We start from the raw sequence: 14,556 nt of genomic DNA, 5'->3' as shown, positions 1-14,556 counted from the left end.
AAGAAAATGGTTTGGCCAAAAAAGTATTTTGAAAGAGGATATGAACCAAAAAAGTAGGGTTTAGGGACAACAGGTTTAGGTAGGATTTTCTTGGAAATAAATGATGAGGTAAGATAATGGAAAATAAATAATGAAGTAAGGAATGTGTGAACATATAAATACAGAAAGCATGCTTGGATAGAATTTTTTTGGTGGAAACAAAAGTTGAAATAAGAGGAAAGTTATATGGAATGAAGTTTTGGGGTGGACTGCAGTACCAAATGTCACACTGAAAACAAAACCTGTCCTGTATTTTTGTGTTATTACACTATGTGAATTTGTGTTTTTCCTGCCTTAATGTGTTATGTTGTAGAATTTTTCTGATAATATGTTATTTTCTTTGTAAAGATGTTTAGACATTATTTATTCTGTTCTGTTTTAATGCTCATGTGTGAAGTTGATGTTTCGAAAGTTATTCTGATCTTTTATGTATGTACTCATGTCATAATTCCTGTAACACTGATGTATATGTTATTTCAATTCTTTTGTAAAGCTTGTACTACAAATGTTATCTGTATTGTTATGTTCTTTAATGATGTATTTCGTACCTTTGTAATTGTATTCTTATGTTATAAAATCGTAATTTACACCAGTTCATCATATTATTAACTTGTAAGTTCCATTTCACTGCACACGTTTCTGTTGGTCATAGTATATGGACAATATGTGAGAAGTAGGGACTGTTAGTGTTTGTACATGTGTTAATAATTCAGCAAGGGACTGGATAACAGCATTGCTGGTTCTAAGGACAATTCCAAAAACTTTGTGAGTGCACAAGTGGTGGTTATGGACTTGCTATATTGTCCGCAAGACTCTTTGATGGTGATTGTGCACCTGCACAGTCGCAGCAGATGGCTGCTGGCCATCTCTACAAGGACTACAGTGGGTCTACACCTTTGATGATCCATCAATACCATTCTTTCTACAAGGACTGCAGTGGGTCTGCACCTTTGGTGGCCCACCAGTACCATACTCTCTATCAAGACTATAGTGGGTCTGCTCTGTGATGACCTACCTACCACTATTCTTCAAAACGTCGAATGACTCTGCTGTAGGCTTGCTCTGTTGTGGCCCATTACCTGTCTGCATGCCGAGAGTCAGCACTGTCTTTCCGTTGGAAGGACAACACTACTTCTTCAAGACTGCAAGGAAATCCACTACTTCCGTGTGCATTTTCTTTTACTGCTCAGACTTTGAGAAAAACACTGCAATTTTACTGTGATGAATGATCAGGACTGTCTTTATGGACTGTGAGAAAATTTTAGCTTTTGACCAACATTGCATTAATAAGTGTGTGCATTTGATATCTTTGTTATTGTAATTATGAAAAATTTTATCAAATCATTATTGGCCAGTGCCCAAAACAATTTGTAAAATTTTTTGTGGGGAGCATGGGGGCTGTGTATGTAGGCTGTTTATGTTTTCTTATTGGCAACGTTACATAGCGCTCTGTATGAAAATCACTGGCTGTGCTGTGTGCAGTCTGTGGCTAGTCTGCATTGTTGTCTGCCATTGTAGTGTTGGGCAGCTGGATGTGAACAGCGCGTAGCGTTGCGCAGTTAGAGGCGAGGAGCCAGCAGTGGTGGATGTGGGGAAGTGAGATGGCGAATTTTTGGGAACGGATAATGTGGAGGTGTGTCCATCAGAAACAGTACATTTGTAAGAATGGATGTCATGAACTGCTGTATACATTATGACTATTAAGGTAAATACATTGTTTGTTCTCTATCAAAATCTTTCATTTGCAAACTATGCCTATCAGTAGTTAGTGCCTTTAGTAGTTTGAATCTTTTATTTAGCTGGTAGTAGTGGCGCTCGCTGTATTGCAGTAGTTCGAGTAACGAAGATCTTTGTGAGGTAAGTGATTTGTGAAACGTATAGGTTAATGTTAGTCAGGGCCATTCTTTTGTAGGGATTTTTGAAAGTCAGATTGCGTTGCGCCAAAAATATTGTGTGTCAGTTTCAGCACAGTCATGTATAATTTTTCTAAGGGGACGTTTCATAATAGCAATTTGAACCGTCTTCCTGATCTGGGAGAGTCAAATGTCAAAACAGTGCAGTCCGAGAACAACGACCAGGAAGACTACTTGAAGTGATGCTACTACACGATAATGGCCGCCCGCATTCTTCTAGACTGACAAAAAACATTATACAGAAATTGGATAGGGAGGTGATCCCGCAGCCACCTTATTTACCTGATCTTGCGCCCTCAGTTTTTCACCTTCTCTGTCGAATAGTCTTCAAGGAGCTTCCTTTCCGGATGAAAATGCGCTCCGAACATGGCTTGACGAGTTCTTCGCCTGAAAGCCGCTTGAGTTCTGCAGTCGCAGAATCGAAAAGTTATACCAGCGTTGGCAATAACGAAGGGGAATATATTATTGATGACCAAAGTCTCTGCTGTGTGTATCTGTTGCGTTTATGAAACTTACTGGAAGACGCTACGAACTTTTGCACGAACCCAATAAAATACAACTGTGTTCCTGTTAGATATGGAGAGAAGCAATCTTGTGTTGAGTTTCCCAACTATGACCGTAGACAGCGTAGTGCTGATAGTGGCCGCACTGAGAAATTATTCGAGCTCGCCGCAGCCCTGCTTGGTGTGGGGGACCACCCGCAAAGCACGGATGCCGGCGCCGCACGCCGCGGGCCGGGCTCTGGTGAGGCGGGTCAGCTATCGTGCCCCGGCATCGCCAACCTGTACGCCGAGATGACGCAAGAGGCACTTTATGCGCTGCACAATGGTGCAGAGCTGTTCAGTCGTGTGGAACGTACGCAGCAGCAGCCGCGTGAGCTATGGGTACGCGGAGGAGCGCAGCCGGTGCGCGGACCAGACCGGGAGGGCCCCCACACAGCACAGTCTCCTTCCTTCACGTTTCGGACGTGCTTGAATAAATTTTACTCATCCTGTCAAACTCAATGTCTAAGCTAATAATGCATGAGGGCGAAAGGAAAGCCCCAATCGTCACTGTAACTGGTTTCGAAGGGACATGCCCATCTTCAGACAGCTACATTTTCAACAGACAATGCAAGACGTGAGTAAAATACTATCATCTGCTAAGTTGTACGGAAGCATAGTCAGGCCCACATCACTTGTAATGGTTAGGCATCAGTACGGTGCATGATTACAAACAAGCACTGATAAAATTAACAATGATCAATAGCGATTTTTAACACATAAATAACACTTTTTCAGCATCGCCATCTTTTTATTGGAGATGTATGTAGGATAGCCATAAAGTTTTAATTATCACTCCTAAAAATAATTTTACGTAATTAACGTTTAGTTTGCCAGTAGTTACGTGTCTAAAGCCTTGGGGTTGGGTTGGGTTGTTTTGGGGAAGGAGACCAGGCAGTGAGGTCATCGGTCTCATCGGATTAGGGAAGGACGGGGAAAGAAGTCGGCCGTTCCCTTTGAAAGGAACCATCCCGGCATTTGCCTTGAGCGAGTTAGGTAAATCACGGAAAACCTAAATCAGGATGGCCGGACGCGGGATTGAACCGTCATCCTCCCGAATGCGAGTCCAGTGTTTAACCACTGCGCCACCTCGCTCGGTCTCTAAAGCCTTGATCCACACTGAAATCCGAGCACTACATTACTGTAGCACGGCGGTAGAAGGTATAAAACAAAATGATATAGCCCACTGAAGAGTGGTGTATTGTGTGATAATTCGTTTACCACAGCAGCTAACACGTTGCAGCTGTGACAGACAAATCCGTGTGATTGATCCGACAAAGCTGTAAGATTTCTTCTGCTGCTGGAAACGAATTGTCACATGATATTCCATTCTGTATTGGCTCCTATAACGTCATGCTACTATACCAGAGCGCGGGGATATCAGTGTAGATCGGGCTTGCAGATATGTAACAGTAAAAAAGAAACATTAATTACGAAACCTTATTCTTTGAGGTGATAATTAAAATTTTATGACTACTTCTCTTCATGTTAGCTGAAAGTAGCCATCTGCTTGTGTAATACATATTTGACAACTCAAAATAGTCTCGTTGTAGGACACATGGAAATACAGTCGTGCGACGGTGGTTTAATCCCCGAAATCACAAAATGTTTTATCGTGTGTAAGAACATATCGGGTGATCAAAAAGTCAGAATAAATTTGAAAACTTAATAAACCACGGAATAATGAAGATAGAGAGGTAAAAATTGACTCACATGCTTGGAATGACATGGGGTTTTATTAGAATAAAAAAAAAGAAAGCTCACAAAATGTCTGACAGATGGCGCTGGACAGAAAAACGTAAGTGACTGCGCATGACAATCGTGTATAAAAGGAGCTGTAATGAGAGTATCAGATGCGCCAGCAGTCGTAGCATGTTGACGTTACCTGAAAAGGCCCTTGTAGTGAAGCAGATCGGACGCCAATGCCTCACCATAACTCCGGACATGCTTTACAGTGCTGTTCACAACATTATTCCTCGACTACAGCTGTTGTTGAGGAATAATGGTGGACATATTGAGAATTTCCTGTAAAGAACATCGTCGTTGCTTTGTTTCACCTTATTATGCTAATTACTGCTATTCTGATCAGATGAAGCGCCGTCTGTCGGACATTTTTTGAACTTTTGTATTTTCTTGGTTCTAATAAAACCCCATGTCATTCCAAGCATGTGTGTAAATTTGTACCTCTCTATCTACATTATTCCGCGATTTATTCAGTTTTCAAATTTATACTGACTTTTTGATCACCTGATATATCAGTATGTCCTCTTTGGAAGTAGTAATCAATACAACTGCTCAATGTATTGTGTGTTTTTAAGTCCGCCATGAGTTATGGGGCGGTAATTATTCACACCAGTGAATCAGCAGCGTAAAATCTGTGCTGAAAAACTTTCAAAAATTTACAGTAAGTTACTAGTGCCACTTTCTGTTAATGAGCGTGTGCCCTCAGGAGGAAGACATTTCCCACCATAGAACTGAAGTTTCCAACCAGTCTCAGATAGTGCGTATAACTCCACACTTCAGTGTCAGATTCAGTTCCCCCACCTTCATGAAATACTTCTTCGAGCTTAGGCAAACAGTCTACGTTCCCTGCTGGTCCAGTTGGCACTGTGTTACCCTGACTACCATCAGCTGCTGTAGTAGTGTTTGAAACGGTAGAGGCATCAACTACATTATCTCCATAACAGTTTTTTCCAAGTGCTGAATCTTTTGCTTGCTGTTCTGTAACCTCTTCCCAACAGTTCATTACACGATCAACCAGAACTTCATCTGCCGCGGGACAACGACACCTCCATGAAGTCTTTCTTAAAGATCGAAAAGAAATATTCACGAATGCCTGTATGATCCCTCTAACTATAAAAAACCAACCAAATATAAGTGAATAATATGCGTGTTACACTCAAGTGTGTGCAGACTGTTTTCGTCATGTTGCAAATTTTCAGTAACCGTCCTACATGCGCACTGTTAGCGGAAATAGTTTATATTATCTCAACAGATAACATTTTCGGTATAATTTATGAATCAATATCATCTGCAAAGTTTATTCTTCATCAGTAGAAGCGTTTCGCAGCACATGATCAGTGAAACTAGATGTAAGTACAGAAAACAGCAACCAGTCACTTCTTTGAATTACTTTTTAATTCCATAAGCCGACTTTCAAAGTTTTCGGGCTCATCTTAATATGCTAGACAGGAATTTATATGACTATTCCACAGCATAATGTTGCGTACTTGCTTCAGACAGTAGGAGCGGCTTTGTAATTAGATCCGCCTAGCAGCTTCCATTCTGATTGCCAGTTGGTTACCGATCACTCAGTTTTCACTGCATGTGAATACGTATAACAATGTCACGATCTTTGTAGCAAGCGTCTGTTATGCACCACATGCTGGGTGCTGGCAAATTTCTTGGTAATCGATACATATATCTACATCCAGGGAAAAACTATTTGTAACCAACTGGCAATCACAATGGAAGCTGCTGGTTGGATTCTAATTATAAAACCGCCCATACTGTCGCTAGCCAGTATCCAGAATTGCGCTATGAAATATTCATGTCTCACGATGAGCCTAAAAAGGTTCGGAAACAGGTTTTTGAAATAAACAGCTACTTCAAAAAAGTAACTGGTTACTGATTTCTGTATTTATATTAAACATTCACGGGTTCTTAAACATCCGTAATGGACAAGTTTTAAATGGATATAACTAGGAACTAAATTCACGACAATCTATTTGTGTACATGAGGGCAGCGGAAGAAAACTAGCTATAAATATGCTAACAGAAGACTCCCGTATTGATTTTATACTTTATAATGTTGGAAATGTTGTTGTGAATTGAACTTACTGTCGTTTGTTTCAGAAGATATCAGAAAAGTAAATCCACAGGAGACAAGTACTGGCTGAACACAAAACCAACTCTGAAAAAGAGTGCTTCAAAAATCGTCGGCAAATATTCATACCATTATCAGTTCGCTGACATCTCAAGCTTACCGGGTTAGAAACATAAAAATCGTATTTAGACGTATTAGAGAAACTTTTGTGAATGTATTAATACCAATGAAATCGATTGCTTGTAGTTAATAAAGTAATAAATAGCATTTAATACCAGAGGAACACATATTTACCAGTGTTAACGCAAAGGGTGAACCAGCCCATGTACTGCAATCACTTACAGCTGATGACATTACTCAAAAATGAAATTGTAGTCTAATAACAAAATATTATTTGTTTGCCATCTGCGATGGATATAGTCGAATGATGAAGGTAGATACAAAAGTATTTTTAAAACTGGTGACAATGTTTTGGATGCACGACAAATACTCACACATGAACGGTGTGGAACGTTATGGCAGGTTAATGATGGATATAAACGTCTCCGGGAACACTAGTTTCAATAATTATTTCCGGAGCTTAACTTACGTCGTAGTTATATGGGATATAGAACAAGTGAAAGTGATGGAGCCTATGTGTCTTACTTATTTGATTACAAGAACTATTTTCGAAGGTTACCGAGAGTATGTTGACTTTATATGGCATGCAGCAAAAATAAAAGTGACACGTATTTCGTGTCTTGTTTATTCCCGCCTTGAACTATCAGCAGTGCCCAAAGGAAATATAGTTTCAACGTGGGGTGATTCCACGACAGGAACAGGAAGATCGGAAACACGTGCAGTAAATGATTGAGAACAATGTAGCACCGTGAAATTATCTGTAACGAGCAATGTCGAAGACAATTACGGAATGGAAACGAGGTACTAGTATGACATTCAGTAATTACCCGTAAACTGAAAGCATGTAAAACTGAAGTGAGATGATTCTGATGTGTGAGAATGTACATGGATTCATAAAATAATCTCCAGGACGTTTTAGTTCAATGAAAGGTGAAGTAGAACTTCTGTATTTTGTGCATTACTAAAATACTGTCAATTATGTCCGCCTTAGCTTACGTATTTATGACTGGAATCTATAAACCGTTTGCTGGGATCCTTTAACCAGAAGACAATTTGACTCCTCTATAAAGCTACCGCAGAAAAATAGCAACATAACAGCGATAAAAATTAAAAATGGCGAATAATTTAATAATTTGCTGTTTGCTAGAAAGTGCCTACTTCCGGTAGGCTACATGATAATTGAAAATAATGGCTTCTGCTGTAATACTACAATTAAGTGAAGCGAAGATTTAAGGTTTTATTACTTTGTAAATTATGGATACCACCAAGCGTAACATTCGAAGCACAGGACATATTTCCGAATATAGTTCTGTAGGAAGCAAGTACCTGTCTAAAGTCAATACTTATTATATTTTACTCAAATGACGTCGCCTCCTCGGTTTATATATTCGTCTCACGTTTTGAAATCTTGGAATGCAGCACAAAACATAAAACAGTGGCACAACGCTGTTAAGGGCCTGCCTAGAAGGATAGCTGTCCATTGTGGACGTACGTGGGTTGCTATTGACCAAGGATATCGTTATTCCATACTGTGTTGTAGTCCGTCTGCTAGGTGAAAAATCATACGGATTGTAAAAGATTGTATTTAAGAATTTAATTGGGCTTCACAAAGCAGTTACATCTGCTTCTTTCCGAAGCACAGAAAAAAAAGCTGCTGTTCTGACTTCATCAACATTTTACGTTGGAAGACTTCTGCAGTGTTAGATCTACCTAGAGACGCAATATTTTCTCTTAGAGTTGTGAAAATCGAGAGGAGAAAAATACTTCATTTGTATAATTTATTTCGCTATGCTCTGTTTGTTTTCAAATTTATATAAGAAAGGGCTCCGTGAGACAGCCCGCGTGGGCTACAGCTCTTGTCGCTTTGGGATTCAGAGAACTGAGAGACGTACGTAGACGATACGCCTACTTCCCGTGCGCGTGTGGAGAGTCACTTGGGCTGAGGGCGCGCCACCCCGTCGCGCGGACGGCCACTAGTTGCCATAGTTACCGTGACGTCACCCCGGTCACCTTTCTGATCAACAAGAGGGCCGCCCACGCCTTGCACACGCCGCGAGTCGACCTGTAAGTCTGCATTTTCAAGTCGTAAAATAGTTTTAGGGTTATTCTACATAACATCAAGCGAGCTTCAACTGCATTTCCCTTCATAGCAGCTGTTTACAAGGAATATAACGAAGGAAAAACTACGAGAATAACCTTTCCACTGGAGTGATTAAGAAATCAAGAACAGATATTGTGAACAAAGTTCTCAAAGTGTACGCAGGAAAGCGAAACGTCTCGACTCAAAATTTTGTCACTGAAAGTAAAACCTTGTTATCTTCACTCCAAAGACTGATTAGCTGCAGCTCTCCATGCGACTCAATCCCGTACAAGCCTCTTCAGTTCAGAATAACTACTGAAATTTGAATCCTTTTGAACTTGCTTACTGTATTCGTCTCTTGATCTCCCTCCACAATTTTTACCCCTCACACTTCCCTCAAACACTAGTGATCACTTGACGTCTCGGGACGTGTTCCGTCAAGCGATCCTTTTTTTATTCAAGTTACGCAGTAAATTTCTTTTCTCCCCAGTTCTGTTCAGCATCTCCTCATTAGTTATATGATCTATTCATCTAATCATCTGCATTCTTTTGTTGCACCACGTTTCTAAAGCTTCTATTATCATCTTGTCTGAACTGTTTATTCTTCACGATTTACTTCCATACAAGGCTACAGTCCACACAAATATCTTCATAAAAGACTTACTAACACTTAAATTTATACTCAGTATTCATATATTTCACTTCAGAACGCTTCTCTTGCTATCGTCAGTCTACGTTTTACATCCTATGTGCTTTGACCATTTTACTGTCGACATATTAAAACACATCTACTAATTTTTTTTCAATGTCAATATTATCAACAAGCCTCAAAGTTTTTATTTCTTCTCCCTGAACTTTAATTCACTCTCGAAATTTTTCTTTAGTTTCTCTTACTGCTTGCTTAATGTACAGATTGAGTAACATCGCGGTTGGGCGACAACCCTGTCTCACACCCTACTTAACCTCTGCTATCCGTCCATGACACTCGACACTTATAACTGCCGTCTGTTTCTGTAGAAGTTTTAAATAGCTTTTCACTCCACGTACTTTACCCTTGATACCTTCCAGACCCCATTGTCAAATCTTTCTCCGTGTTTACAAATGTTAGAAACGGAGGTATGCCTTTTCTTAATATATCGTCTATGGTAAGTCGTAGGGACAGTACTGCCTTGTGTCTTCATACATTTCTCTGGAATCCAGTATTTCCCAAGACCGGATTCTACCAATATCTCCATTCTACTGTAAATAATTAATGTTATTTTTTGTAACCACAACTTATTAAACTGATAATTTGGCAGTTTTTACACCTGTCAGCAGCTGCTTTCTTTGGAATTTGAATTATTACATTCTTCTTGAAGTATGAGGGTATTTTGCCTGTCTCACAGCAGGTGGAATAGTTTTGGCATTGCTGGCTCTCCCAAGGATATCATTAGTTGTGACGAAATATCGTCTGCTCCATGGGCTTTGTTTCGTCGCAGGTCTTTCGATGCTCTGTCAAATTCTTATCGCAGTATCGTATCTTCTGTTTCATCTTGATGTACGTCCTCTTCTTTTTCTATAGTATTGCATTCAAGCTCATGTATGGCCCTTCATATACTTCATCTTCCTTTCAGATATCCCTTCTTTGTTAGTACATGTTTTTCAAAGAGTTCATGATATTCATACAGCTTCTTCTCTTTTCTTCAAAGGCCTCTTTAATTTTCGTATAGCCGGTATCTATTTATTACCATGTGATATTTGCTTCTGCATGCTTACATTTGTCCTCTAGCTGCTTCTGCTTAGCCATTTTGCACTTCGTGCCAGTCTCATTTTTTCAACGTTTGTATTTCTCTTCACTTGCTTCGTTTGAGGCATTTTTATATTTTCTCCTTTCATCAACTAAATTCGGAATCTTCTGTAATACCCAAGGATTTAATCTAGCCCACGTCTTTTTACCTATTTGATCCTCTGCTGTCTTCACTATTTCATCTCTCAAAGCTACCAACTCATTTTCTATTGTACTTCTTTCCCCTGTTCTAGTCAATCGTTGCCTAATGCTCCCTGTCAAACTCTCAACAATCTCTTCTTCTTTCAACTTATCCAGGTTCTATCTCCTTAATTTCCTACCTTTTTGGAATTTTTTCAGTTTTAATCTATAGCTCATAACCAATAAATTGTGACGAGAGCCAAAATCTGCCCCTGGAAATAAATTACAATTTAAAATCTGGTTTAGAAATATCTGTCTTATCGTTAGATAACCAGTCTGGAACCTTCCGATATCTCCAGGTCTCTCCCATGTATGCAAGCTTCTTTTATGGTTTGTATGGTAAATCCTATCAGACGGCTTCCTCTTTTATTCATTTCCCCCACTCCATATTCACATACTATTTTTGCTTCTCTTCCCTTTCCTACTGCCGAATTCCAGTCCCCCATCACAAATAAATTTTCGTCTCCCTTAACTATCCAATACTGACAGGTTTCAGATAGATTATATAATGGTAAGACAGAGATTTAGGATCCAGGTCTTAAATTGTAAGACATTTCCAGGGGCAGATGTGGACTCTGACGACAATCTATTGGTTATGAACTGTAGATTAAAACTGAAGAAACTGCAAAAAGGTGGGTACTTAAGGAGATGGGACCTGGATAAACTAACTAAACCAGAGGTTGTACAGAGTTTCAGGGAGACCATAAGGGAACAATTGACAAGAATGGGGGAAAGAAATACAGTAGAAGAAGAATGGGTAGCTTTGAGGGATGAAGTAGTGAAGGCAGCAGAGGATCAGGTAGGTAAAAAGACGAGGGCTAGTATAAATCCTTGGGTAACAGAAGAAATATTGAATTTAATTGATGAAAGGAGAAAATATAAAAATACGGTAAATGAAGCAGGCAAAAAGGAATACAAACGTCTCAAAAATGAGATCGATAGGAAGTGCAAAATGGCTAAGCAGGGATGGCTAGAGGACAAATGTAAGGATGTAGAGGCTTATCTCACTAGGGGTAAGATAGATACTGCCTACAGGAAAATTAAAGAGACCTTTGGAGAAAAGAGAACCACTTGTATGAATATCAAGAGCTCAGATGGAAACCCAGTTCTAAGTAAAGAAGGGAAAGCATAAAGGTGGAAGGAGTGTATAGAGGGTATATACAAGGCCGATGTACAGTCATGCTCAAAAGTATCCGAACGACCTGAATTGCATTTCGCCTGATTCGCATACAACCCACATAACGCAGCTGTCTAACAGGTCCTCTAATCGCTCCTTGGTACAGTCGTTTGACTATTGAAAATGGTTCCAACAAGTCACCACGGGAAAACACTGCTCTGTATCGCAATAACTCTAGATGTAAAGTAATACTACGATACTAAAAATATCAGGGAACACCTTATCACAGGTAAGACTGTCCTTAAGGCTTGTAAGCCAACATTTATTACAATAAATGACAAACCTGAAATGTTACCACTCTCATTATTACGTTAGACAGGTAGCGCACGTAGTAAGCTCGTCGTATTCATGATTTCCTCTTCAAAGCAACATACCATACTCATTATTTAACACAAAATGACATTAACAATTTGAGTTATTCACGAGCAGCTAGTTGAGAATATGTATGAACTTCAAATGACACGACAAACCGTCTCGTTCTGCATATGGATTGAAATCCAGGTCATGCAGACTAAGCAAAGATTTCGTGACTGACGGAAACTAACAGTCATTCCTGATTAGACATACAGAGAGTGATATACCTCGATTTTAGTCAGTATCAATTACCAAATACCAACTTTAAATTACATAACGCAAACCTTTTTAACGGACCCGAATACCTACCCAGCTCCAATTGTCCCTGTTAACGAACTACGAGAGATGTTACATATTGCTTCTTATCAAGTAACTTATTCGAAATGCCTTGAGGTAAAGCTTTGTGTTGGACAGGGATTCGAACGCAGAAACTAATCGGATAGATATCTAAGCACAATCAGCTGTGACATATCGCATTTTCTCGGCAGTAGCTAGATGTTTTAACTGAAATGACGAGACGAAACATTAATTTTTTCCTTCTCAGGACTCCAACCCGGCACCTATCGCTGTTATATTCTTGAGAAAACGAACGTTAAATATGGGTTTGTTGCACCAGCAGCTACATGTGAGCATGTTTCAACTAGAAATAATATGACGAAGAGTTCAGTGCTTACTGGGAATAGAGCCCCACACATATCTCTGTTGACTACACGCAAAGAGACGTCAGCTACCGAGTTTTTATCCACCAACAGCTCGGAGTAACATCTTGTTGAACTTACAGTGATCTCGCAAATAGTTCTGTGTCTCACTGGGAGTCAAAAACGCCAAATATCGTTAGTGTTGACAACGAATGAAAATACATTAAAATCGAAATTATTATCCACCAGGAGATAGGTGTTCTCATGCTAGATCTTGATAATACACAATGAAATCTTTAGTGCCGGGCCAGGATTCGAACCCATTCACGCGCAATATGTGGAGATGTTGAGGAATCTGCAGTTGCGAACAAACAACAAATTGTAGCCGAGCTGTATTGTCACGAAGGGAACAAATTCCGCGTTAAGGGCGGTCTCAGTTGCATTCCCAGTTCAGAACCAATTTTATCGACATACAGAAGCTCAGATAAAAGATGGAATAAGTGTCCTGTGAGCCTACATAGCGTTTGTTTCGTCACTAGAAATAAATAACTAGTGTAAGAAAGGTTACTGGTGATAGAGTTTCTACATGTCGCCACTCCAGACTTTATTGTGGCTCAACCTAACGTCTACTTGGTAGAGAAGGAATATCATTTTTAATGTAAATTTCAGACCACAATGCCATTATATCTTCTTCACTTGGTGTAGCCAGACGAGAGTGGAATCTGTCTCTCCCTATCTGAAATCGTAGACAGAAGTTGGAATCGAACCCAGACCATAGATATATGAACCTCTCATCAGCCCAACAGACCACCAAACGCTCTTCTGAGTGGCTCATTTTTCTACCACAACGCCGTTGTGCCACACTGGCTGAGAATTCTGACACACAGGCTCCCTTATGAAATTGCAGCATGTTCAGTAAATTCATTTACTTGGTTGACCGAATCACCATGAACTAGCTGCCTCGGCTACCCGGTGTATACATTCAACTTTATTTTGTAATCACCAAAATAAAATCACGTAACTGCCACCAACACAGAACTGCCAACAGTATAGGATGCAGAAATTTTAATAGGAAGTGTTCCTTTCCAGTTGTGCTACTGTATTGCGCCATCTGTTTGTTGAAAACGCCGTACAGTGCAAAAGAAAAGGTATAACTGTTTGTCTCTCATAAGTATTGACCTGGCCATATACTTTATCCCACAGCGCTGTGGAATGCAGAAGTTCTGGAGGAATTGTTTTTGACTTCTGGAGCTGTTATAGCTATGTGTCGGCTAGTAGCATAAAGGTAAGTATCACGCACGGTAGGTAAGCTGTCTCGAGTTCGAGTACATTCACTGCTATATTTTTTAAAAAGCATTTCTGCTGTCTACTAAAGTTATCAATATAATCGAAGTTGTAACATAATTCGCTTCACTTCGTAACCCAATTTCTGCGACATTTTGTTCATTTCAGGTTGAACAGACAGCCAGACAGTAGATGCATCTCGAAACTTTTGTATTATGTATGGGTAGAGCGCATCGTGCCAAAATACGTCGGAAAAGTATTTTCTACATTAGCTGTCGTCTGGTAGTGGCATTTTATTCTTCTTAAAACCTTGTTTGAGAGCTTTAACTCAGAACAAGTTTTCTACATGCATGTAATCAGTAAACAGCATGTGCATTTTCAGACTGTTATAGATAACATCAGAGAATTCGCATATATCTTTGATGATTAATTTCTCCCTCATGTTTGCTATTGTTTTAACAATACTAAAGGAAACCTTACGAAAATTGCGAGCTGTAATATAAGAAATGTAATAAAACTACCCACAATAACCTTATGACGAATGTCTGTTGTTGTTGTGGTCTTCAGTCCTGAGACTGGTTTGATGCAGCTCTCCATGGTACTCTATCCTGTGCAAG

This window comes from Schistocerca americana, chromosome 1, assembly GCF_021461395.2.
Source record: "Schistocerca americana isolate TAMUIC-IGC-003095 chromosome 1, iqSchAmer2.1, whole genome shotgun sequence".
Classification (NCBI taxonomy): domain Eukaryota; kingdom Metazoa; phylum Arthropoda; class Insecta; order Orthoptera; family Acrididae; genus Schistocerca; species Schistocerca americana.
The sequence above is the reverse complement of the archived record's forward strand: the minus strand, read 5'-3'. Positions refer to the sequence as shown.